The following is an 11,578-nucleotide window of genomic DNA, read 5'->3' as shown; positions in this document are numbered from 1 at the left end:
TCTGTTGGATTGGATCCAACTCTATAAGAAAGACAATCAAATTGACCAATTGTTCCATGCACTTTTTTTGCGTTTTTCTGTGACATAGTGTGACATTTACAAACGGTTTTTTTAGTTTTGCCTGGCTTTACTCGGTGCAACATCTTCAGTAAAAACTTCCTAATAAAATTATTAGTTGACAATCAAAGTGAGCATTTTCAAAGTTATTTGTGGTTTTCGCCTCAATCTTAAAAATCGCGTCTGAACCAGATATCATCTGTACTAAAAACCTAAGGAAGATCTAGTCCTAAGTAAAGTGCTTTTGCAAAAATTTCCGCTTCCGGACGAATGATCCTACTTTTCACCAGAAAGTTCGGGTCTCTGATGAAATAAATTAGTTTGATCTCTGATCCGAGTATGGCTACAGCGTTATGAACGGTAAAAACCGCAGTGTATAGTGTTGAAAAACCCGCCAAGTCTTTCGGTTATGTATTGGGGCTTATCTCATTCATCGGATGGTAACATCGGTTTGTCATACAATGCAAGAAATTTTTCGATTAATTTTTTGAGCGAAAATGCAAAGTTTGTTGGAAACTGATGGATGACTACTGCCCAGCTCAATGGGCACAAACTAATAGATGGAAGCCCAATATAAGCCAAAAACGAAAATCATAGCATATATATGGGCTCTCATTAAAATACGTGGGCTATCTTGCGTGCGGGCTCTTATGAATCAAAATAAATGTGCAGGCTCTCATTAAAAAAATGGTGTCTTTTGGTGAATCTCACTAAGTCCAAATTGTAAGAACGCTTCGGAAGTTTCAACAAATCTGTCGCTTCTGAATTTGTTGAAAAAGTGCTCGAAGCTACCAGTAGACTTATTTATATTCTCAAGCCGAGAGCGGCTGCTGTTTGCTATTAGTGCACCTTTCTGCATTTTTGTTTTTCTTCGTAACCAATTTCTGAATTTTTCTCTTAATTTATCAAAGTATCTCAGTTTCTGAAAAGTTGTTTTTCCGCTCTGACGGTTTTGTTACTCTCGTTTTTTTCATCGTGACGAGTTTCTATTCGAGTTGGAAGCAATTAATAAGTTTTTTTGTTCGACTGATTTTCTGTTCAATATATTTTTAAAATTGATATAAACTGATATATAGAAAACAATTAAAGTTGTCCACTTCAAGAAAAATAATCAAAAACAATTAAAAAACAAAAAATATTGTCAATTTTGAAAAAAAAGTTTTAATATTGAGACATTAAGGAGATAGAAAGGGAATCAAAAGAACACAAATCGTGTTTTTGTCTGGACAGGGACTTATGATCGCGCAGTCGGACGAAGTAAAGTGTGTTCTTGTATGGCTGCGACAACTTAAATCAATAGAATAACTAAATTTTTGGTGCAACCAAAAAATAGGTTGCCCCTTTTGATTGTTTTTAATGTTAGGATTATATGAATCACAATCAAAACTCTGAGATGCATTGTTTCTCGTTCATAACAGATTGTTTTTCCGCTAAAAAAATTTTGATATAAAATTGAAGCATTTTGATCAAACATTGGTTGTTCGCCATGTTTTATCAAAAACCAAAATAAAGTAAATAACTTACTTCGAAACAGCATTTGGTTTTTGTTGATTTGATTTCTTTTTTTATCGTTGACACAAACTTTCAGAAAAATCATTTTAAAAAAATAACACGTACATAGGTCTACTAAGTTTCATAGTGTCCAGAAATCCAGCCTGATATACTTTTTGTTCTATCTTCCATATGATAAGGTTAGCATGCAGGGTTACACTAGCCTATTTCGGCCATGAATACTCAACTATGTGGATTAAAGTCAATTTTTGGAGAATATTTACGCCATTTCTGAACCAAAAACTTCCAAAAATCAAGTTATCATTGAAAGTTTTGTACGACCTGCTTTTGTTTTTCTATCTATTTTTGTAGGAAAACTGTTCTTGAATTGGCCAATTTTTTTTACCATGATTGTTGCTTTTGCCCGATTTTTTTCAATAAAATGTCGGGTTTGTTATTAAACCAGTAAGGAGGTAGATAGAAAAACACAGAAACAGAAACCGTATTTGTGTATGGGTGATGGTTTATCTTCGCGCAGTGGGACCAAATAAATTGTGTTCTTGCATGGCTGCGAGAACTTGAGTCACTAAAAACACTGATATTATGGTCCAAAAAATATAAATTGCCCTTATAGTTGAGTTTTTTCTAAGGATGAACCGAATCAGAATCAAATCGGAGATGCCTTTTTTCTCGTTCTTGTAAGAAAGATCTTGAGCCGAAGGTTTCTTTTTGATGCGCAATTGAAGCATTTGGATCAAAAATTGGCTGTTAGCGAGGTTTCATCAAAAGCCAAACTGAATAATATACTTTACAAAATCATACGATTTTTCTTGATTGCAATACTTTTTATCGCGGAAACAAATTATCAGAAAATTCGTTCGAAAAATTATCTCCAGTATATAATCTATTAAATTTCTCAGTTTTTTTTGTTCTATTTCCAGTAAAAAAGCTGATCGTGCAGGCTTACAATAGCTTATTTCAGTCGTGATAACTCAGTTCTCCGGAGTGAAATGACCTTTTGGATTTGATTTACGCAATTTGTGAATCAAAATTTCAAAAATTCAATTTATCAATCAAACTTGTTCGACTTGATTTTCTTTTGTTTCATTTTCCTACAAAAAAAACAGATTTCGAGATTACCGATTTGACCATGAATGTTGCATTTGTCGAAATTCGTTTCCAACAAAAAGTAGGGTTCATTATTGAACCAGTAATGAGAGAGATTGAGAAACACAGGTACCTAATCCGTAATTGTACGAGAGTTTGGTTGAGAAATTATGATCGCGCAGTAGGGCCAACAAAATTGAATTGTTATATGGCTGCGAGAAGTTGAGTCACTAGAATAACTTATATTTTGGTCCAAAAAATATAGGTTGCCCTTTTAGATAAATTTAAGTTTAGAAAAAAATGAATCAGAATCGAAAACTCTACGATGCATTGTTTGTCGTTCTTGTCAGATAATTTTTCCGCTAAAGACTGATTTTGACGTAAAAATGAAGCGCTTCGATCAAACATTGGCTGTTAGGCATTTTTTATCAAAAGCCAAACCGAATAATTTAATTTGCAAAAGTATACGTTTTTTCTTGGTGGGAAAACTTTTTGTCGTGGAGACAAACTATTAGAAAGCTCATTCAAAAAATATCTTTTAAATATTAGTCTAAAAAGATTCTCAATGTCGAGAAAAACCGTTTTGATGTTTTTGTTCTTTTGTTCTAATTTGGAGCTTCAAGGTAGCTTTTATACAATTTGCTTTTGTTTTGTTAGACGTTTTTCTGCAAAAACTGTTTTCCAATTGGTCGTTTTGACTATGATTGCTGCAATTTTTCACACAAAACACAAAAAAAACACACAGATAGCCTTATTGTCTTATTTCAAAATTGCTTTGGATCATTGACACACAAAAGATTTTTTCCTACGTTGATTGATCAAACCACTCTGAATTGTACCCAGCAGGAATGTAATTTATTAGTTTTGACTATTATTCACTGGTAATTTATGTCTTCAAATTAGCTTTAAAATGTTATATTTTTTTCAGTAGTTATGAACTTTGAAACACAGAGGTGCAATTAATGTGCAGCAGATTCTCCGATCTCCATTTGGTGATGGTAACGTGACGACTTCACAACGGTGTCGAGATTATCAAAATGATTTATTTCCGGCAAAACATGCTGGCTAGTCGAGCAGAGAGTCGCACGATCGGGAGCAGCCATGGTAACCTGCAGAAATATCACCAAAAACTCATTTTTGCTGTGGCAAAACCGACATAATTTCCAAAAAGAGTCATTTTTTCAGCTCTGCGGGCTATTTTCTCGTCACATTTTATAAGTAAGAACACAGCGAAGGTGAGGTTGACATATTTTTGATCAGTTTGGTAAGGATCGAATACGTCAGATTTGAGATAGTCTTCTTTAGGGAGAGCATAATTCAAAGCAGGTAGCTGCGCTTTTTTTTCCCATCGTACACTATCGTCAGAAGAGTGAAAAGATTACAATGACACTTTTCTAACTCAAAACTTACAACGCAACTGTTTTCATCGTTGTAATTTGCTATTTGGGCAGGCCCGCTTTGACTACACTGAAGCGACATTTTCGAAGTTTTGAGTGGCAGCCTAAGTTCCGCATGTTTTCGACTTTCGCCTGGTATTCAAACAAACACTGGAGACTGTCCGCGATATCTTCAAGAATATTCATGGCTTCCTATACGATGAAAAACATAAAGCGTTTAGCCAGGTGCATTGGCAGCAAACCTTTCTGAGACAAAACCTGCGAGGAATTGCAATTATATGAAGGTTATTGTATATCAAGAATTTCAAAGATTATATCGAAACATGATTTACGCAAGCCGAATGGGATTAAAAAAAGCAACGTACCAACAGGTCAGAAGAAAGTAATCGACGAGGTTTGAAAACTTCTCAAAGAAGGCGTGAAGTGAAGTGTAATCATCTGGAAAACTCAACTGGGATCCGTTATCGCGCTTACATTGGCCGAGTGGCATGGAATTGTGATATAATTGTTAGACCCCGGCATGTTGGACGGGGTAGAATCAGTATTCAGAGTTTTCCAAGAACGATTACCAGGCGCTGTTTACCTTGAAGGTGATGAATATAAGGCTGAGTACTGGTTACAATCTCGATAAGTACCGAAGTTCACTGCCAGTTCACCTCGATAAGTACCGAAGTTCAAAAGAGTGCCCGGAGCAACCTGATAGCAGATTCCTTGGAACCTTTGCAAATCAGGCAACCAAAAAGCAGACGATCACCAAGTCGGCAAATGCTATACTGCTGGACATCGAGTTGTCAGAAATACCAAAATGCATTCCGATTTGTCATCCTTGTCACCCGCCAAGCGATAGCTCTTTCAGTAAGAAAAAATTTCGGTTACAGAGTTGGAACAGCGTGCAAATTTTCAGTTGATGTAAGAGTTACTCTATATCATGTAATAGTTTCTTTATCATAGTTTGTACGTTACACTAGTTTCTCTGGTTTTTGTCAATTTTGATTTCTTGCGCTAAGTTGAAGTGTCTTGTTTTAACTTGGCTTACTTTTTGTTAACATTTTTTTTCACAAGCTGCAGTTCTAATTCTGACTCTCACAATTGTCATAGAAAGGCTTCTTCTTGTGTTTTTCAGTGTTTCTGCCCATATAAGACCATCAACATAAAAAGAACGTTTTTCATGGGTGAAAACAAGGTCTGACTCAGATTTTAAAAGGTCTGCTAGGGACAACCTGTAGAAACTGCAGCTGAAAATGGGGGAAGGGAGAGGTTGTTTTTTTTAGGGCTGCATAGTAGTCGACGAAATTTTCGGGACCAATGCCAAAAATCAGGCAATATCGAGAAACTGATATGTCATCAGTACGCTGGGATAAGATCTGATCCAGTTAGCCTGAAATAAATAATTCCAGTAAATTTAAACGATACCATGAGTGCAATGCGGCTGTTACAATGCAACAGCTGCTTCTGTTTGGGCTCTTCAAAACCACACGAGAAAAAAAAATTTCCACGAGATTTTGTGTTGCATGATATATAATCAGTTCGACTCAAGCGTTCAAGTGGCTCACCTGATATTTTGCGACGGGTTTACAACACTGGAGCATCGAGAAGAGGTGCTGTTTGTATAATAACAGGTTCGATAATTATCTCAACAACAGAGCCAAGACCTAAACTTCACACAACTCAAAAAACTCAAAAAAAAGGCGCAGAACATGTGGCGCTATGAAATTTCGGCGGCTGTTTTTCTGGTTTGCGCGTTGCCATCGCTTTCAGTTGAAAGCATTTCTGGATTCCGTCAAATAAAATGAACGTGCACATCATTAAGAAAGTATACGAGAGTCTGTCAACCTTACCCGCAGTTCACAACACGGGTTGGCATCCATGCTAGAGGACACAAATTATTTTCAGAGAAAATGTCGTTAACAATGCATAAAGGGATTAAGAGATACCTTGTTAAAATACTTCATTAACGACTCGAATAACTGGATTGAAAAATTGCATCGGTGAGAATTGTTTAAAGATAAACAGCTTCATTTCAGATTCTCCGCTTTTTCAAAACAGTAACTCGTATAAACTCAAAAGAAGAAATTAGGAATTACACTGTAAACATGTGTCGGTGAATCCTTGAGCAACTGCTAATACTTGAAGTTTTCGAAACAATGACTCATGATACAGCGATTTACTTCATCTTATAGATAACTCAAACAAGATCTCTCACTTTCAAAAAACTAGGACTGGAAACATGATGTTTTTTGTTTCAGCTTACAGAGGAAAAGAATCTAGATGTGCACTATTGTAGAATATTGGACCCAACATGGCTGGTGACCAGTAACTGGGATGGTTGTTCAATTAGACACATTCGCTGAGAAGCCTCATCGGGGGCAGTTTTTTTTCTGCAACACGGGTTGGCATCCAGGCGAGATACCACGCATTAGATTTCAGAGCAAATGTCGTTTGAATTGCACAAAAGAATTATTTGACACCCTGTTAAAGTAATTCGTTAACGACTCGGTTACCTGGATTGATTAAATACTTTGGTAAGAACTGTTCAAAGATAAACACTTCCTTGCTTAAAATATTTTCGCATTGAGCAAGCCCAAAACATCGTTTTCTGGTTTAAGAGTGATTTGGTTCCAAGTGTTAAGTTAGCCAAGTATCTGCTTTTTAAAAACACAAAAGATCGAGGTCTCTTTGTAGATATTTGGGACAATGGATGCAACTTTTGACGACTTGATCTTACCCTCAATTTAATTGGCGATGCCGTAAATTGAAAACAATGCCCAAGTTTCAGACATTTTTTTTTTTCACCAGGCAAGTTCATTATACGTTTTCCCTGGATTCCAAGCGTTTTCATAAGGGTAACTCGTATAAACGAAAAAGGAGACATTGCAACATGAAATACTTGTTTAAAATAACCTTTAAACAAGTATCGCGAATCCTTGAACAATCGCTAAAACTTGAATTTTTTCAAACCATGACTCATGATGCAGTGATTTAAATCACCATACAGATAACTCGAACAAATTTTTTCGAAAAAAGAAGGACCGGAGTTTTGATGTTGTCTGTTTCAGCTTATTGAGGATATGTCTCTAGGTGTGTCTTTTAGCAAAACCTCAGTTCCATCATCGCTGTGACCAAAGTTTTGGATGGTTGTTCAACTAGACACTTTCGCTGAGAAGCCTCATTGGGGCAGTTTTTTTTCTGATGCGAGTCGTCATCGATGTCAGGAACTAAATGCCCAGTGAAGTATTTTTCAGGGTTACGCGTATATATAGCAGACATGACGTTTCTGCCAACTACCTCTGATCCAGTCGCCGTTCTGTGCACATTCTTGTCTATAGCTTTTAACGAGGAGGCTCAGAAAACATCACTTACTTATATGGACAACTTCAGATACAATGTTTCACCAGATACAAAACACATGGATAGAGGATGCATTGAATGCGATATTGAGAAACTGGTACAGAAATTCGAAAAAAGCATTCGTACGAGGGTGACGCCATCATGTAATTTGAGTCAAATTTACCAGCACGAAAAGCCAAGAAACCCGTGTTAGTGTTTGAACAAAGAACTACAGCAAAAACCGAGCAAATTAAAAAAAAACTCACAAGCCTATTCTGGACAACTCATGGTGATGACTGAAACTTCTGAGTTGCATTCACATAGAAATAATATCTTTTACAAAATTCTGTCAAAGAATGAGGTCGATTTACCTGAGCTGTTCGAGGAAACTAATACTCGAAGAGGAAACTAATACTCGAGAAGGGATAACCATTTTTTTAAATATAAATTGATATCTGCTTCTCAAGAGCTTGAAAAATGTACAACTTCACTCTGAGCTCGAAAAACAGCTTTAATATACTCAAAACAAAACAAAAAAGAACAGAAAATTTTTTCATATTTTTATTCTGTAGTTCGGCGAAAATTGCCTGATTCCTTACAAATTGTAGCTTCTCCTGTTCCCGATTCGGCAGAGAAATCGAATCCTAGCGCGCGGTTTCTATGTTCGAGGGCTTAAAGATGTCAAATCACCGGGCTCAAAAATATTTTCAAACGCTAGCGCTGTTTCTTGAGCTATTATTCAGTATTTACTATGGTCTGAAAATGACATGTCGCAAAGCAGGCATAACGAATCTGTCTAATGGGCTGTACGTTGCTCTCCGCGATGACTTGCACTCGCAAGCCTAATTTTTTTTGTGGAGCACTATGGGACCTTCGTTTTTGCAGTCCAGATCGCCGACTTGCCAAATTGCGATTCTTTGTCGGGGGCAAGTATAAAGAAATTCCAACCTAATCTGCTGACAGAAAAACAATCCCAACATGCGGTTCTCATGAAATGGTGGAGAATTGGATACCTGAGTTTTTCGGCAAAAATTACACCAAAGATGCATTGGAGAATATCGTCGGGAGACACCAACTGAACCCTCATCCCTGCATCGTCTTGAAAGAAAAAAATGAGTTCAACATGAAAAATTGGATGCTGAGGAGCTAGACTCTTGAAAAATGAAAAAATGAAGGCCCATAATAAGCTGACAACGATAGTAATCCTTGCTGCACTGCGGCCAGGTCGACTCGATCTTTGTTGAGTCCAGCAGCCAAAACATGCTGTCAGTTTGCCAGAAGAGATGGGTTAATTCTAAACCTCGACTGTATACTAAAATTGTTTGATATGATTTTGGACTCGTAGGCTACGGACTACTATCAGGCTTCAATTTGAAGAACGTGCTCGTGAATGACGTTAAATATCTGCTTCTTCAATAAATTAACACGGAATAAAATGAATCTAAAGAACATACTTCAGCAATTTATGCGCTAAATAGTCTGTACAATTTTTGCGTACACCAGAAAAAATAATCTGTTGAATAACTAGTATCTCTAATTGAGTTTTCGATGTTTTCATTTTTTCTTACTCCCACTATGTTTCCAATTTTAGAAATAAAATTTTCTTTTAAGTTAAATTGTGTTAGCATCCCGGGTTGACTTCTATACACGGAAAATGCCTATCATACAGATCCATACATCAAGTGTGTGGGAAAATGCTTGTCATACAATTTTCATACAATTTCGAAAAATGAGTGAAAAAAGATATAAACTAATTTCTGCGGCTGTTTGATTCTAATAAAACAAATCTGGTGATAAGAATCCGAGGTTTTCGTTTTTTGAAAATATGCTTATCATACAATTCCCATATATGGAAATTGTATGACTAGCATTTTTTTTGATGGCGACACAAAAATTTTTCCAAGTAATTTTGCATTTGCCCTATTTTTTTTGTTTTTTTTTCAACCGCAAATCGATTTTTGTACGCAAATAAACGTTTTCCATTTTTTTCCCCAAAATTTAATTTTTTGTGTGCATAACGTAGTGCTTGGTACACTAAAGTTGTTTTTTTTTTCCTTTTTGCTTTGTCAATGTCTTATAATTCGAAAATTCAAATTTTTATAATAATCGTCGTTTGTTAAAAAAGTTTGTTAATTATGTTATACCATTTGTGAAAGTCAGCTCGAAGACAATCTGGTCGTTTTCTATTCATTGTAAATGCCTGACTGTCCAAACTTTGGTGCTTTGAGTAATGAGTAAACCAATGTCTTTGTCACTTGTGTACGGTTACAAACACAAGCTAATTTTGTCAAAAACTTAAATTTAGAAACAAAAAAACGCACGAGAGTTTTCCCGCCTTTTTACCACTTAATTCTTTCCAATCTTTTGTCTGAGATTACCCCATCTTAGTCGATTGGGACTGGGACACCTGATTTGGGCAGCATCTGGGACTAGGCTGGATCCCGAGCCTAAACACGAGTCCTGGCAGCGCTTTATTTTTTTTCAGCCATTCTTCCAATGGATTAGTATCTGGCTCTATTGGATTTGTCTTGGGTCTATTGAACCTAGAGTTTGCAGTGCCGGGCCCAGAAATTTCCGCATCTTGACGAGTGGGCTAACTCGATGGCGATAACCACAGGCCCGACCAATATCTTTGGCAATCAGGAGTCCGACTGCAGCCATCAAGAAAGAGGATACTGTCAGAATGTGTTCTGCAAAGTTTCCCGTCATCCAGGACGAGAAAAAATGGAGTAATTTTTTTTAAAGCGAGTTGCGAAAATTTTTATAGAATCGTTTACAGTGTTTTAAGTTCCGCCTGCTCAATTCTGCAGAGTTGGTAAGGATCTCGGGGTTGACATCGATAGCTTCGGCGGGTAATCACATTTCCGGAGTTCTGAGTGGGAACTATGTGAAAAGGTACCAAACCCGTTCGATCTGCCTGGATAAACCATCAATGTAGAATCTACTGGATTGAATATTTATTTCAAGAATATTCATGCAATGAGAGCGTGCGGAAATTTGACTAAAGTTGGAAGATCAAAAGAATGATTTCTTCTTTATTTTCAATTCGAATGTAATAAGGTACTGTTTGGTTCACTGTTTGGAGAGTTTGTTCATGGACTTCTCTACTTCTCCTATTCTGCTGAACACTAAGTTGAAAAAGTGTTACTGTTTGTTTCACTTTTTAAAATTGTATATTAATGTGTTTTTTCATGGGCTCCTTGACACATGGTTATTATTGTTCTTGCACCTGATAAAATGTTCAACAAAGAAAAAACTAAAGTTTTTCAAGAAACTCGAAGTAGGCTCAAGTTTACAACAGCAACGATCGTCGTTAACAATGCTAACGGTTCTTAAGCTGTTAACCAAACTTCACCAAGAAACTTCTTTTTTATTTGAAACTTTGAAAAAAAAAGTTGAATCAGTATAATTCAATATTGTGGTGACACAATTTGGCACAACCCTGCATGATCTGTTTTTTTTTTGGCACCCAGGCGGGCCTCGACATACTTGGCTGCATGAAAATCCTTCTATAAGTGCGTGGTTTTGGGCTGTCTGTTTGGCAGCTGGCAAGACTGATTGTATCGAGACCCATAAAACTTCGTTGGCAACGGTTTAATTTCCTTCATAAACCGTTATCTCGAAAATATATTTTGAAAAAGCGAACTCTTCAGAAAACCGAGCAGTTCAACATAGTTTACGATAGAAAAGAGCCAAAAAGATGCCTAATGTTGCAAAGAAAAGACTAATTCGGAAGAAATTCAGGAGATATTATTTGTGTTCTAATCAAAAACTTGCTTCAACACCTTGGTTCAGCATTTCTGGACAAAACTCGAAAAGTTCAAAACACAAAATGAGAATCTGATTATTTTCAAAATTATTGGTTGTTTCATTGAATCTCATTGTTCTGTGCATAGTAATTATGAAAGTATTTTGATAAAATAATCAACTGTCTTTACAAGTTCTCTTAGCAGTTTGCCCTGATAAGTTTTTCATAAAGAAGCTTCTGCTAAGAAAAGTTTAATTCAAACAAAAAGGGTTTATTAAACATTCGGTTTTAAAAGCGCATTTTATTAAAGTTCATCCATGTCGCTCATCCCTTGGACGCTGAAATAATGTTCCGACGAGCGCCTGTCGTTGGAGATGTACGATGATTGCTTCCCGAAAATCGCCAAAAGGGCAAATCTTGTGAAAATCCGACATGCACAAAAGGGATCCTA

The sequence above is a fragment of the Symsagittifera roscoffensis genome, chromosome 8 (genome assembly GCF_963678635.1).
Source record: "Symsagittifera roscoffensis chromosome 8, txSymRosc1.1, whole genome shotgun sequence".
NCBI lineage: Eukaryota > Metazoa > Xenacoelomorpha > Acoela > Convolutidae > Symsagittifera > Symsagittifera roscoffensis.
This window is presented reverse-complemented; position numbering follows the sequence as displayed.